Source organism: Mesocricetus auratus, unplaced genomic scaffold, assembly GCF_017639785.1.
Source record: "Mesocricetus auratus isolate SY011 unplaced genomic scaffold, BCM_Maur_2.0 Super-Scaffold_100015, whole genome shotgun sequence".
Lineage (NCBI taxonomy): Eukaryota > Metazoa > Chordata > Mammalia > Rodentia > Cricetidae > Mesocricetus > Mesocricetus auratus.
Genome location: NW_024429198.1, coordinates 37,478,026 through 37,493,496, shown reverse-complemented (window position 1 = coordinate 37,493,496; position 15,471 = coordinate 37,478,026). Strand labels below are relative to the sequence as shown.

Below are 15,471 nucleotides of genomic sequence, written 5' to 3'. Positions count from 1 at the left end.
AAATCTTCCACTTGGAAACAAGTTTCTGGGGACCCCATTTCTGTGTTATGGGCTAAATGTTACTACTAAAAATCTATCCCTGGCATGAAGGAAGCATATTGATTTGATTTACAAGTATCATTTCCAAGTAAAATTAAGAGTTATTTATTGTGCTTTGCCATGCTCACTGAAGGTTGGATTCTGGGACTTCACATGTAATACACTAGTGTCACATGTGAACAGTACCCTTGACAAATTAGGAATGTCCACAGTATTCTTTGAATACATAGCGTTCAAGAGACCTAGAGCATGGAGGCAGGAGATATGCATGAAATGGGCCCTCAGATGAAACCCTTGCTTTCAAACATACATTCCCACCCCATTGTGGAATAAATGTGGTCAAGGGTAGGAGTATATGGTCAAAGGAGTTCTGGGAGTCATATGGAAACTGTTGGTACCTAAATCCAGGAGCACTGGACCAGTGGAGTCAAGCATGAACCATATTCACTCTTCTTTCAAAACTGTGATACATCATGAGGAGAAATTACTCTGAACTTCATTACTGTCTCCATCTATGCAGCTACCCTTCAATACAGAGCCACCAAGACTCTAAAAGGAGGGATCATTGGAAATATCATCTGTGTGTCCAAAGTATGTGGGCACAAATGTAAAAAAGAGAGCCTTCTGTCCACTGTTCCTTGCTGTAGATAATCCTACTTGCGGGTGTGCTGATGCTGACTCTGACAGCCTGAACTTGTAAGGAAGATCAAGAAATGCATGAAAGATCTGGTACTAACCCCACACTGATTGCCCAGATGCAGAAACCAGGTCTTAATTTGAAAACTTCACTCTCCATTACATACCAAATTGACTCTTGCTCTGGAATGTACAAATGGCTGCTGAACAATTAGACACCTTGGAAGAATCCCATATATTATATGCATATTATTATGGACAAGCATACTTCATGAATATAGAGCCATAGGGTTTCCAGAAACAAATGCTGAGAACAAATGCTCTAGAAATAATTTGCTTAACGACTGGACATTTTACTACATTTTTAATTTTGTGCTTGGTAATCATGTGCCACCCATTTCTCTCTGGGTAATTACTGCTTCGTTTTTGTCTCTTATCATCACCAGCAAAATCCTCTATTCCTTAATTGGATATTATACACAGTCACAGTCCATAGCATGCAGAAATGCTTTTCATACTGCTGGTCAGCTGGAGCCATGATATGTTAACTCCGGGCACAGCATCTGTGGCAGTGGCATTTTTCTTTCCGCAGGCCTGAGGACATTTTAACTTTGCCTTCAGTGATGAGAATTCAGTTACCTTTCCAAGACTGCGTGCAGCTACCCACGCTGTGAGAGGCCTCTGCTGCAGACCACGACAGCAGCACAAGGTCATATGGTGACTTCTTGTGCAGCTGTCTATATACACATACGCATTTATGGAAGAAGAATGGGACATAGCATAAATCATTAACGTAAACAAACAAGTTAGCTTGGATGTGGTTGCTGGGCCCTAAAGAAGGTGTGAACTTGTATCTAGTAAGCTGGTGACATGAAAAGAACTTTAAGATAGTATCGTGACAACCAAAAAAAAACTGAACCATTCCCAATTAGCACAAAGTTCAGTGAACGGTGAAATTCAATAGAGAAAAACCAAGCCCTACAGAATTAATAAGGGAAAAAAAGATCACTTCAGCCAGGCCTACTCAAGGTTTCATCACTGCTGAGAGTGAGGGAATATGTTGTACTATGAGAAACTGTCTCAGGTATATAGGAGACTAGAAGATTTTCCTAAAGCTCCCCGACAGATATGTGTAAGGGCTTGGCAAGGTTGTGTCTCTGTTGTTCTATGAATGAGCTGAAGATCGAAAGGGGACAGATGTTTTTCTCTGCTGTGCCCTGTTTCACGGGATTGGCAGGAGTTTTCACAACAATCACTCCCTAGATTCCTACTTTAAATTTTCATGTCTCCATGGCTAGAACCATTGTACTCAAAGTACAAACAATGTGGTTAGCTCATGAATGTTCAGCCCCGAGTCATGAGGTAAATATCCCAGCATATTGACTGCTATGAGAAACAAACACCAAGGTTGCATGGGTATCAGCTTATAAGAACAGAGATCCGGGTTGTTCACAGCAGAATGCCCGTGCTTGATTTTGCTTTGTTAGGTGAAGCTTTTCCTGTTCTGGCTGCTGAGAGAAATGCAAGCAACGCGTATCTGCCACTCTGGATGGAAAGGTGATTGTTGGCTGCTCAGAAGAAGTCACGCCAGTTCTCAAGCTACCTTTTCAGACATAGTCAAGTGTGAAAATAAAATGTAAAAGCTAGTGAAATCTTTGGGTTTTGTGAAAGGTGTCCCCTGTGACACATACCTGACGAAGCAACACAGAAGAAAGGTTTCTGTGTGTTCCCACTTTCAGAGGAAACCATTTTCATGGCTGTGAAGACACAGCAGATGGAATTCCTAGATTAACCATGATACTATTTCAGAAAACAAGATCTCACACCAGCACCATAAATGAACATGACCATCATGACCACATCTGGTGGTGTCCCAGGGCTACTAATCAGGCCACATGTCACAAAGGTTCTACTGCTTCCCAAAGCAGCACTACTAGCTGAAGACCAAATGAGCCATTAGGGGAGTCAAGCTGCAACAAAAGTCACCTAGACCCACATACCTGGTACCTGGTGATGACTGAAGAATGAATGTACTATGACAAGGTCACATCGTACCTTGAGAGCAACTGAGGCAAAGTCCATATGATGAGAAGAGCTGCTCCCTGCTGCCCTACATGTTGGCTTGGCTATAGTGTCCTTCCCCATTTGTTCTTGAACACGGACTTGATGTTTGCATCCCAATATATTCATGGGGTGAAATCTTAACTGCACACTGTGGGACATTTAAAAGATGAGGCATGGAGAGGTGACTCTAGGTCATAATAATAAAGCTTTTGTGAGTAGTGTCATAAAAGGGAGCCAGAGTGCATTTCTCACGTTCCCTCCACACAGGGACACAATGAAATGGAGTCTTTCTACTTTGCAAACACTCTGAGGGGATTCTCCACATCCCATGCCTACACTAAATAGTGGAATATCAGAAACCTACCACAGTGAATTATTTTCTATTTCCTGCTTAAGCATTTGCTCTGGCTTCCTACATAGCCAAGGAATTTCTCAGAGTTTCAACTCCTGTCTCATCCCTTACAGAAACGCAAGGTTTCCAAAGACTTAGAGCCCTAATGTGCTCATTGGTTGATGAAGTAGCCAAGCCAAGTGGTTCATATGAGAAGGTAAAAGACATCAAACATATATTACCAATACAATGAGGGGTCAACCATCTGTTTAAATGAATTTTCTGGGAGAGAAAAACTTAGAAAAGGATTACCCTTTCACATCAGCATGAGAGCAAAAGTCATGCTTAGCTTATAAAACAAGTTCCACAGGGGTTCAAATATAGGTTCCACTGAAGGTAGTAGAGGGGCCTAGGGCTTAAACTCAAAATGTCAGGCCAAGCTGACTCTACACACAGGTTATGTGATAGGAAGCAAAATCTATGATTCTCCTTTGCTTCCATTCCTTTATCATTAAAATGAAAGAACTAATTCTCTTTTCATGAAGGAAATGAAAAAAAGCACGCAATCTGTGCTTCTTCTCTAACAAGGTTTCCTTTATGTTAAAATGCTATATAATAAATATTAAATAATGTACCTGAACTGTCGTGTTAGGCAAGTATTTAAAAGTCAATATAAAACTCATGTCAGTTTAAAGGGCAATTACATCCTCTATGCTTGATGAAGACATAAAAGAATTGAATTAGCAAAGGGACATTTATTCAGGCTTAGAAAATAGCACCTGAGATTCATTAAGAGAAAGCAGAGCCTAAGGGAAGGTCGTACTGAAAGTTGGTACAAGAAGCTGTGACCATGTACATGTGAGTCATGAGGAAGTTTCAAAAGGCATCACAGAGACGAAGTTTAATGGAGAAGACCCATGAGAATCTAGGCTGACACTGAGTGCTTGCTATGCTGTAATATAAGAGTAAGAATATTGTAGCAGTACAGCACACTAGCGACAGCAGGTCAGCTCCATTCTAAGAATGAGGAAGTCATTAGCTTACCCTCAGTCCCAACGCCACCACATTGTATTCTGATCACAGATTGTTCTATTGAGCCATCTTTTCTACAAGACTTTCCTCATTATGACTATTGCATATATTTCCTGACATATCTCGGTCTCCCTTAAATACCTATTCTGAAATTTTATCCTTTCAAAGTGATAACATTAAGAGATGAGGCTTGAGGAGTCGGTTATTGGTCATGATGGTGGAGTTCTCATTAATAGGAATTGTGTAATTTATAAAAGAGCCTGACTTCCTTCCTAACCATGTGGGGACACTGAGAAAGGACTGCCATCCATGAGTCAGGAAGCAGAGTTCACTAAAGATCAAAACATCAAGGCACCTTGTCTTGAACATAAGAAGAAAGAAAGTTGAACTTTGATTAAGGTATCTTACTTATTCCAAAAATTTAAATTAAAAGAATCTATTTGTGGAGGGCTTCTCTAAGTTCCTTCTTCAAAACCTTTAAGTAAAAATCTTCACTGAATGTGGGGGATTCTGAACTGACACAATTGGTGCAGGTGTTTTGTGGTCGAGCAGGAAAGACCTCTGTCCAAGTGAGTTCAGATGTTGAGGGAATTGGCATCAACATCTATGAGACAGTTGCTACTCACATGGCTTGGATTTCTGGGAAACCTAGAGCAGGCTCCTATTCATCACCCCAAAAATGGCTTGAATGAAAGGAGAGCAAATGACTTGGTTGTACAGGACGTTTTCAGAACTAAAGTCAAGATAGACGTCCCTAATCCCCTATCCAGTGGATTGAGTCATCCCAAAGCATACAAAGGGCAGTTATGGACTTTCATTTTTTTGAGATAGGGTCTCACTGTGTATTTCTGGTTGGCTTGGAAATTTCGGTGTAGACAAACCTGGGCTTAAACTCAAAGAGATCTACCCACCTATGCCATTCTAGTATTAAGATTAAAGCATTGTGTGAGCATGCCCAGCATCTTTGGAATTTTTACTGTACACAGATATGTAGGGTGGTGGTAGAGGCTGAGAGTTTTTAACAGAATGGAACTAGATGTTTTCTCTTCTATGGATCTTGATAGATATTTCTATGCAGTTTAGATATATGAACTGGTGAGATGTGTTACTTGATAAATGGAATTGCTGAGACAATCCCACTTTGACTATGTGCCATTAATACCAAGTTTGGGGCTGCACATTGAGCACCAAAGCAAACAGATGGAATGAAGACTTTGGTCACCTAAAGATCCTGTGAACCCATCATGGATAGAATATCCAACATCAGACTCAATGAAGTCTATGCACTGTCGAGGGCTGTGGTTAAAGACACAGGCCATAACCAACTTCAGGGACATTCTAGCTTTGTGACAATTTTAATTGTGAGTTCATTGGGAAAATGATGGGAGATGTCATTCTGTAAATATGTCTCTCTTATTGGTTGATGAATAAAGCACTGTTGGCCAATAGGAAAGCAAGATAGATGGGACTAGGAGTAGAGCAGGATTCTGGAAAATGTAGCCAAGACAGGAGAGTCACCATGTGATCCTGGCGAAGAGAAGAAGCGTCAGAATGCTGTCCTCGGAAAGGTAAGTCCTTATAAAAGTATATATTAGTAATTATGGGTTAATAATTAAGTCAGAGCTAGCAATTAAGAAACCATAGCAAATGGCCAACAACATTATAGTTAGTATAGTGTCTTGTGTGTTACTTGGGGGCTAAAACAGCAATGGGACCCTGGCAGGAATCCTGCAACAGGAAAATGTACCAAGATCTCAGCAAAACCTCTGATCCAGTAGGCTGGAAACTGTGGCTACAGGAACACCAGAGTCCTCAACCATGAGGAATTTTGCCCTTGCCTGGGGCCCATCCTGATTAAGAAGCAGACAATTTTCTCTGCATCAGAGAAAGATTGCTTATAGTACTGGGAAGAGACAGTCCTGTTGAGTCAATTAATTCTCCATTGATGCCTCTCGGAGGGCTCTTAGACCTCTGTGATGCTGTTGGTACACACTGATTGTCATTCACCATTTCTGTTAGACAAGGTGAATTAACTCATTTGCTGAGTTTTATGGAAAGAGGCTGCAGATTTGTTACATTAAAGTGTCAGGATCAAAACCATTTAGGAGTCTAATACTGGAGTCCCTAAACTCTACTTGAAAACCTGTGCCTTGGGGACCCATCCCTGGGTGCAATGTCTGGTTTTAAGAGAACCTATAAAACTATCACCTTCCAGACTTTAAAAGCTCTGGGTACTGAGCTAACACCAGGAGATGGGGACCTGGACCATCAGCATGTCTAAAAAGGGAATAACTCAATCTGTGAATATGAACCCCACCATTGATCAAGGAAACCAGAAACTGGGGTCTTTACACATTGCTTTCTGAGCCTATAGTGTGTAAGGCTTCCACTGGAAAGAAGTTTTGTAATCAGTGCCTATGGATTACCAGTGCTTTTCAAACTTCTCCCAGCTTCCCAATAAAGCCTACAGTCTCTGGTGACATAGGTCAAGGACTGCCATAACCTGGAACATGATTACAGATCTTATAGTAGCTCATCCTGACCCATGAATTACAAGTGCTCAAAGTGAGCCTCATTCTCTCCTCCTACAAGCAATACAGTATGTAAGTTTGTATTTCAGCTCTAATTTGGTGGGAGCTTTTGTGTGTTGTTGTTTAGTGAATCTTTATACTCTGAAGTAGTTTGGGAAGGTGAGTAAGAGGAAGAAAAAATGTGTCATGTCTAAATGCTTTATATTCCAATGGTGTCTCTCCTGGCTTCATTTTAGTTGCTGTGAGAAATTACCTGACAAGAAGCAACTAGAGTAGGGATTTAATGGCATACAATTCCAGGGTACAGTCCATCATGCAGGGAAGACGGTGGCAGGAGCTCAAGACAGCTAGTCATGTCATATCCAGTCAAGGACAGAAGGAAATAAGCACATCCATGCTGCCTGCTTTCCAGCTTTCTTCACTCTTACAACATTAGGACCTGCTGTGTCTACATAGCCTAGGGAATAGCACCACCCACAGTACAATGGACCTTATTATGTGAATTAGCAAGCAAGACCATCTTTCACAGACATGCCCATAAGCCAAGCTGCTCTAGATAACTATACATTATCTATCGCTCTTCCTATTTTAGACAATGTCAAACTGACAATTTAGCACCGTGTCTGAGACTGGAAATTATTGGTGATAAGAAAGGAATGTGAGCCCCACCATGGTTGGCGCACGCCTTTAATCCCAGCACTCAGGAAGCAGAGGCAGGTGGATCTCTGTGAGTTTGAGACCAGCCTGATCTACAAGAACTAGTTCCAGGACATCCTCCAAAGACACAGAAAAACCATGCCTACAACGGCTCCCGAAAAAAAGAAAAGACCTCTAACCTGTATGTGTTTGCTATGACTTCCTAGGAAAATATAATCAATTGGAAGATGGAAGGTGTGATTTTATTGAGTATCTCCCTAAAGTAAGATATCATTCTGAGCATTCCAGAGAATACAGTGATGGTGGACACCTGAGCCTTGACTGTGAGGATACTCTAGACTTAGAGGAGCTGGAATAGCAATGATGAGAAACCAAATGTTGTGTTCTGAACTCACAGAAATAGTTCATCAAAATGGACTCCAATAAGATCAGAAAATGTTTCAAGCAAGAGAGAAACTTTGAAATGGACCTGATATGGAGAAAAGGAAGAAAGTAACCAATGTAAAAAGTATATTCACAGTCCAGGATGAATATACACTGATGTCTAGTCAACTGAAGCTCCAACTGAGTACAAAGATGGCCACAGACTGAGGGTCTGTGTGGTGATATCTTGCTTGTACAAATAAAGCCTTCCTGAAGGTCAGAGAATGGAACTTGGAGTTCTTAGTTGGTCTAACTAATAAAAACCCAGAGTCAGATATAGGAAAAAATCCTGAGATCAGAGAGAAGGAGCAAGCCACAGCACACCTTACCTCCTTAGCGTCTCAGCAGACAAAAGAGCAAGTTCCTGTTTCTCTCTACTTATATTGTTTCCACCCAGCTACCTCACCTCCTGTCTGTCTGTACAGACCTATAAACCTCTATGTTTAGCTAGCAGCAAACTCCTTTCTCTGACCTTCAGACAGACTTTATTTGTATGAGCAAGATATCAACACAGGTTTGGTAACTTAACATGATAAACTGCCACAGTGGTTATGGGTGACAGGAAAACATTAAATGACAGAATATGTTAATTAAGCTAAAGTGTTCTGCCCAAGTTCACAGAAAGGATACTCTCTTCCTTCTGCCTATGAAAAGGGCATGTACATGTTTTCATAGATGTTTCTGTAAAGAGTAGAAAGCTACCCTAACCTGCCTCTCTACACTAGCTCTTCTTATGGAGATGAGCAGCCACTGGCATTGCAAGAGCCCCCTAGCCTTGCTTTTCTGGGAAATGAGATGACATGTCCCCACTCTTCCGTCTGCCCCTTGTGGTGGAGGAGGCTTTCAGATCAATGTGTTGCTGCCCTAAGTGTGCCTTTTCTTTACCTAGAGGAAGGCTTGACAGTCTGCTACTGCATGCCTCTCTTTCCAGGAAAGCACTCCTTCACCCCCACTTTGCTTCTAAATAGCCAGTTCTGAAGTGCAATGCTCTACCTGAAAGACTGCTGCTACTTTCTTCAGAAGGGAATCATAATGCAAGATTCTAGAATGCTGATTCCACAAGCCATTCCTCCCCACATTGTCCCTCACACCCCAGGAAGAATTTCAAACCCAGGGCTAACACAGGGGCCCTGAGTGATTGCTTGGTGCTTTGCACTTAGCTGCATATACCCACATGTGTCCATGGATGAACATCACCCAATCCTGAGAGATACGGGCCAAGAAAGTCCTATGGTATCTTAAAGCTGAAGGAGAGGTTCTCAGAGGCACACATTCCCCAAGGCATTCCCATTGCTTCCTTTTCAACAGAAAAAAAATACCCAGATATTTAATGATAGACAAGAAAGAGTGTTTTAGGCATAACTAGACCAAATCCACAATCGAAAAGGATTTTATATTTTAAACCTAAGGTACAAGAAGACAAACAATGTTATTTTCAGACATTACAAGATACTACTGCATTTAGTACTTGGAAGTAGCATTCTATAATTACTTTATTTGAAACCAGCCAGGAGAGCAGTCTGAATCTGTTCACTGGAACTCCTCTCCACAGCTTTCCAAGAATAACAAGTCCAGGCTCCACAGCTGTAAGCTCCAACCCCATCAAAAGGCCAGCTACATAGAAAACAGAAATTTTAGAGCAGGAGGCAGATACTGCAATGTCTATACTTCAGAAAAAAAACAAAAGAACTCTGAATCTTTGTCTCTAGTTGTAAAAATGCTGTGCATCCCATGGTCAGGGATCTTACTTGGACTAACATCCCTTTCAGGGCATCTTTTGCTCATTCATTGTAAATTCTATGTCATCTAAAGGTTCATAAAGCTATATGTAGACATATACAAAATATATAAGACATGAAACTGAAGTCAGGGATGGCAATGCCTCCAGAATGTCCTTTATTGTCCAGGACTGTTATGGCCATATTAGGTTTTTTTGTTTCTCTATATGAAGTTAAGTATTGTTCTTTTGAGGTCTGTGAAAATTTTTGCTGGAATTTTGATGGGTATTGCATTGAATCAGTAAATTGCTTTTGGTAAGATTGCCATTATGTGCTCACTTCGGCAGCACATATACTAAAATTGGAACGATACAGAGAAGATTAGCATGGCCCCTGCGCAAGGGTAAGATTGCCATTTTTACTTTGTTAATCCTACCTATCCCAGAGCACGGAAGATCTTTCCCTTTTCTGACATCTTCTTCAGTTTCTTTCTACAAAGACAGACAACCTAGATTTCATTGTTTTTTTTTTACTGTTGAGTAGTACTCCATTGTGTAAATATACCACATTTTCTTCATCCGTTCTTCCATTGAGGGACATCTAGGTTGAAATTTTCAGGCAAATGGATGGAACTAGAAAAAGGCATCTGGAGTGAGGTAACCCAAACTGAAAAAATACAGTATGTAGTCACTCATAAGTGGATATTAGACATAAAGCAAATGATAGCCAGCATACAGTCCACAACCCCAGGGAACCTAGGTAGCAAAGAGGACCCTAAGAGAGGCAACACGGATCCAACTAGGAAGGGGAAAAAAGACAAGATCTGAGTAAACTGGGAGCATGGGGGAGCATGGGGAAGGGTGAAAGGGGAGGGATGAGGAGGAAAGGAGGATGGGAAAATATATAACTCAATAAAAACAAGTTTTAAAAAGACATGAAATCACAAGCAAGGCTGAGGGAATGAAGACAAATAGTCAAAGTCCAGGATATACCTAAAGGAAATGTCCATGATACCCACTGCTATATATAATGAATTTATGACAATAATTAATTTTATGTTTTAACAGCCTTACATTGCCTTTGCCTTCCTGCATTTGAACTCTATTCAGTGGCACCAGGTAATAAAGAATTCGAACCAGAAAACTATGTCTATTTATCACTGCCTTCCTGAGCTGGCAATCAGACGGTAAAAGGCTGTTGTTTCACATTCACGTTTTATTTCATTGCCAGTTTTGTGCAGACATGATGTGAAGACACTAAAAAGAAAATCTCATGTGACTTTCCAAGTGCTTTCCACAACAAGCCTGGGGCTGTACGTTTGTATAGGAGCATTTGGGGGATCTTAAGGCATTCCCCACATACTCTTCCTGTTCTGTTTGAGAGTATATGTCAGCAGTATATGTGGGGCCCAAAGGACACTGTAGAAAACCAAGCTTTCTAAATGGCAGTCTGATGTTTCAACTAAAGCACTGGAAACATAAACTTCTTTCTAGAAGAAAGCAACAGCCGCAAGTTCCTCAGCAGTGGACGGCCAAGGACTAAGATTTACTGCACATCAGCATGGAACAAACACTGCACTCAGAGGGTAGGGTGGAGAACTAAGTGAGTACTGTAGCCACACAGCAGGGAAAAAGAAGAGGACAATCAAGTAGGACAAATGTTATGAGCGTTATATAACAGACGTTCCCCCTCTTCATGCTGGGTGGCTTATATAACCGACTTAAGTGCTTAGACACAAATTAATTTCCAGGTGCTGATAGACAAAGGGGAGTGTTAAATACCGGTATCCAAAAGGGATCACATGGACTGTCCGCCTGTGGGAAAACCCAAAGCAGATTCCTCCTTAGAGTTAACCAATAATACCCTAGTCAGGAGAGCTGTCTAGGTACACAAACAGTCTTCCATCCTAGGAGAGCAAGCAATTATACATCACCTGGTATCTGGGACCCCGTTATCACTGGGAGATTGGTTTGGAATGCAGTTGCTATGGAAAGGGGATAGTGACAATGTGGAAGCAAAAATGAAGAGAACACAACCAGTCGTGGACGTTGATGGGATGAATGAGCCTCACAGTATTGACTCTTCAGGTGACTCAGGAATAAGGACCAGAAGCCCTGACAGCTGGAGCTGTCCTTTTCAGCACTTCATGGGTTGCTTTCCTGCTTGCTGTGACAAAATACCTCACAAATGCAACAGAATAAAGGGCTTGTATGTGAGTACAGCCCATCATGCTGAGAAACAAGCATGTGAGGAAGTTAGTCACATTTCACCCAGTCAGACACAAAGACAGACGGATGCTCTGGCTCAGCTTGGCTCTCCCTTTATTAAGCCCAGAGCCCAGTCCACGTAATGGTGCTGCCCACAGTTAGCATGGGTCTTCTCATCTCGGTAACACAGTCTAGATAATCTCTCACACACAAGCTCAGAGGTTTGCTGTCATCACTGACAGTAAAAATTAAATCACGTGCCAGATGTCTCCTAGTGACACAACTCTTCCATCTTCACACCTACGCCTGTGTTTATAAATAACATCATGCCTGAAAAAGCATCTTTGAGTCTTAGGGGTTAGAAAGGTGGCTTCTCCATTAAAAGAGATTGCTGCTCTTCTAGAGGACCTGAGTTCAGTTCCCAGTACCTACCAGCAGTTCACAAACTCCAGTAATCACCACCATCACCACAACCATCATCATGTCTTTCATGTCTCTAGATAAAACACTTCCTTGGATTTCTGCTCTAGCCATTTCTGAGAATTTGGGGAACAAAGACTAAAGTCAGCTGTAAAAGCTGCAGTGCTTTGAGTGTGGAGGATGAACAGTGCCTTTGCTAATTCCAACTTTGAAGAATTGGCCCATGTCTGAAGTTTCCCTAATGCATGAAGGAAGAATGAAGCACCAAAATTAGTATGTACTTGTTTTGAAAACTCCGAGTCTGGGCTTTTAAACGTATCTGCTTCAGCTCAGTCATGGATGAGGCAGGCTCCAGCTGCTCCAGGCCCACATTTCCTAGGTTACTGCAGGACTCCAGGAACAGACTGTTGGCTGACCTTCGTGGAACGTCCAGAAGCCCAGGGACGTCAGCTTAAGACCTGGTGATGGAAATTACAATGAAGACCTTAGATACGGAAGTCAGCTTATGCCCAGGACAGGAAAATGAGAACGAAATGTCCTTCCCTGTCTTAGTATTGCAGAATGGGGGAACATGATGGACTTGCTGTCATGTTTTTAACTAAAGCAGGAAAAGCATGAAATATGCCATTTTCTTTCTAAGCAGTTACTGGCTCCTGCAGGGCAGCTGGGTTCTTTCAAAACCCAAAAAATTAAATGACAGGACACTCTTCATGCTATTACTGGAATCTGTCCCTTAGTCCCGTGATTCATGTGTTTGTAAGTTAGATGCCCCAGGAATTCGACAAGCATCAACAGGGGAAGAGATATAGTTGCCATCAGCAAGGAGAGAAGAAAAGACACAAACATAAATGTCAGAGCCCTGAGAGGAGGGCACTGCTAGCCTCATCATGTTTCTGTCTAGGGGCTGCTGTCTGAAAATCAATTCCATATTGATCACGGGGTTAAAGTAGGAAAGCATTTGCAGAAATGACGAGGTATACAGGTTCTGTGTGTGTGTGTGTGTGTGTGTGTGTGTGTGTGTGTGTGTACGTGTGTGCTTATATGTGTGTCTGTGTATGTGTGTATGTGTCTGTGTATGTGTGTGTGTATGTGTGTGTGCTTGTGAGACTGTGTGTTAAGCAGAGACAATTTCATGCAAATATCAGAAGTTTGACCATTTAATATGAAATTATTTTTTAAAAATTAAAGAAATCTTTCTTGAATATCTGATTTGAAAATACCATTATGAAGTCTTAATAGGATGTTTATTAACTCTTTGAGAAGTTCATACACGCATATAATGTTTTTAATAGTGTCTACCATACACTCTTCCCTCTAACCCTTAGTGGATCTGCACCCAGCACACAACCACCCTTCCCAATATCATATTCTCTGGCTTATCCATTATGTGATATAACACTGTTTTGATTACATCAAACCAAACTTTCTGAAAACTGACTCTCTTCCCCCTAAGAAGCCATCAGCTATAGCTACTCAGCTAGGAATGGGGGCTCATGATCACCTCCCCACCCTATGCTGAATACAGATCTTCACCATGTGCAGGTTCCTGCAGGCAACCATAACTGTTGTGAGTTCATGAATGTAGTGTTATAGTTTGCCATTTACTTTAATCACAGGGCACAATAGCACCAAAAGATGACCTAAAGGATGCAGATATACTTACTCCTTCTTAGCTCCATTGTGGAGAAACAATCCAGTTTCCCCTTGTAATCTCACCCTTCATAACACTGTTTGTCCTCTCTTGTAGCCTGTTGGCTTAAGGGCATCAGAAGCCCAAAGTGGCCAGGGGGCAATCTGAGCTTCCAGCACCATGAAATATTTTTCATGTTTCCTCACAAGGGCACTTCATACCTGGAACCAAAATATCTAGGCCAGAAGAACTTACAGTTGCATGAACGGGAAGCAAAACTTTTCCTAGTAGTTCACTAGGGGTGACAGTGAGTGAGTCTATTCCTTTTTTTACTCTCTGATTCCTGGACCTGTGGGTCCAGGCTATGGGAGAAACCATATCACATATTGATTCAAAGAATATACTGCTTTCTGGAGAACCCTGCCCCCACCCTCCAATATGTCGCCATTCAATTTGCACTGTAACTGTATCTTCAAAAAATAATTCCATCTTTCTATTGGGCTATATGGCAGGATTGTGTAGAACATGGTAAGACCAGTGGGTTCCATAATTGTGGGCCCACTGTCAACACTTCTCTGGCTGTGAAGTGAGTTCCTTGACCAGAAACAATACTGTGGGGAAAAGTAAATTCATAACCAGAATGTATCTACACCTATCAAAACAAAGCACTGTCCTTTCCATAGAGGAAATGTTCCAATATAGTCAACCTGCCACTGGGTCACTGGCTGGTCACTGCCAGGAACGGTGCCATAGTTGAGGTTCAGTGTTGATCTCTGCTGTTGGAAGATCTGTACCTTAGCAGCAGCTATTACTAGGTCAGCTTTGGTGAGTAGACATCCATGTCATTGATCCCATGTATAACCACCATATTGGCCACCGTGGCCACTTCATTCTTGGGACCGTTTGTCAATGACTGGGATGGCAAGCAAAAGAGGCTGCCTGTGAATGGAAGGGGCCATCCTATCAACATGGTTAATGAACTTGTCCTCTAATGAAGTCAACTTTTGATGATCACTCACATGGGACAAAAGTATCTTCACATCCTTTGCCCATCTGGAAAAATCTATCTGCATACTTCTCCCCAGATGTGTTTCTGCCAATTTTCTAACCATGCTCTTTTCAAGTCCCTAACTATCCAGTCAATCCATTGACTACAGTGTGTGAATCCGTAAACAATTGCACATCTGGAAATTTCTCCTCCTAAACAAAATAAATGACCATGTGCATTGCCCAAAGTCCACAATGAAGATTTCCCTTTGCCAGTGTCTTTTGCAGTTGTCTGCAGCTGTCCACATTTGAGTAGTGCCTTTACAATATGCAACACCATGGATAAACTGTGCTCCAGTCTTCTCTTTCCCAATCAACCAATCATAGGACACATCCCATGAAGCTATAGGTGCATGCTTGGCAGCAGAAAGCAGTGTAACAGGAGTAAAAACAGTAGGCACTTAGGCAACTTCTTCATGTAGCTTGCTTGTGCCTTCAGGACCTGCTTGAGCCCGATCATATATACATCACTTCCATTTGATAATAGATTGCTGCTATGCATTTCCTACATTATGACATGGTGGATCAAATAACACCCAATTCATGATGGACAGCTCAGGTCACATAATAACTTTGTGGCCCATTGTCAAATGTTCAGTTTCTACCAAGGCCCAATAACAGGTCAAGAGCTGTCTTTCAAAGGGAAACTAGTTTTCTGCAGATTATGGCAGAGCCTTGCTCCAAAATCCCCAAAATACCTTCTGTGATTCACCTATATGGTTGTGCCAAAGACTGC

General features: G+C 41.7%; 1 long non-coding RNA gene and 1 pseudogene across 1 annotated transcript in view; one reads left to right on the top strand and one right to left on the bottom strand.

The window, feature by feature from the left end:
• Positions 1-15,471, bottom strand: part of LOC110343502 — a 162,463-nt gene that overhangs the window by 57,073 nt on the left and 89,919 nt on the right. The window lies entirely within an intron of this gene.
• On the top strand, positions 9,763-9,862 carry LOC121144422 (annotated as a pseudogene).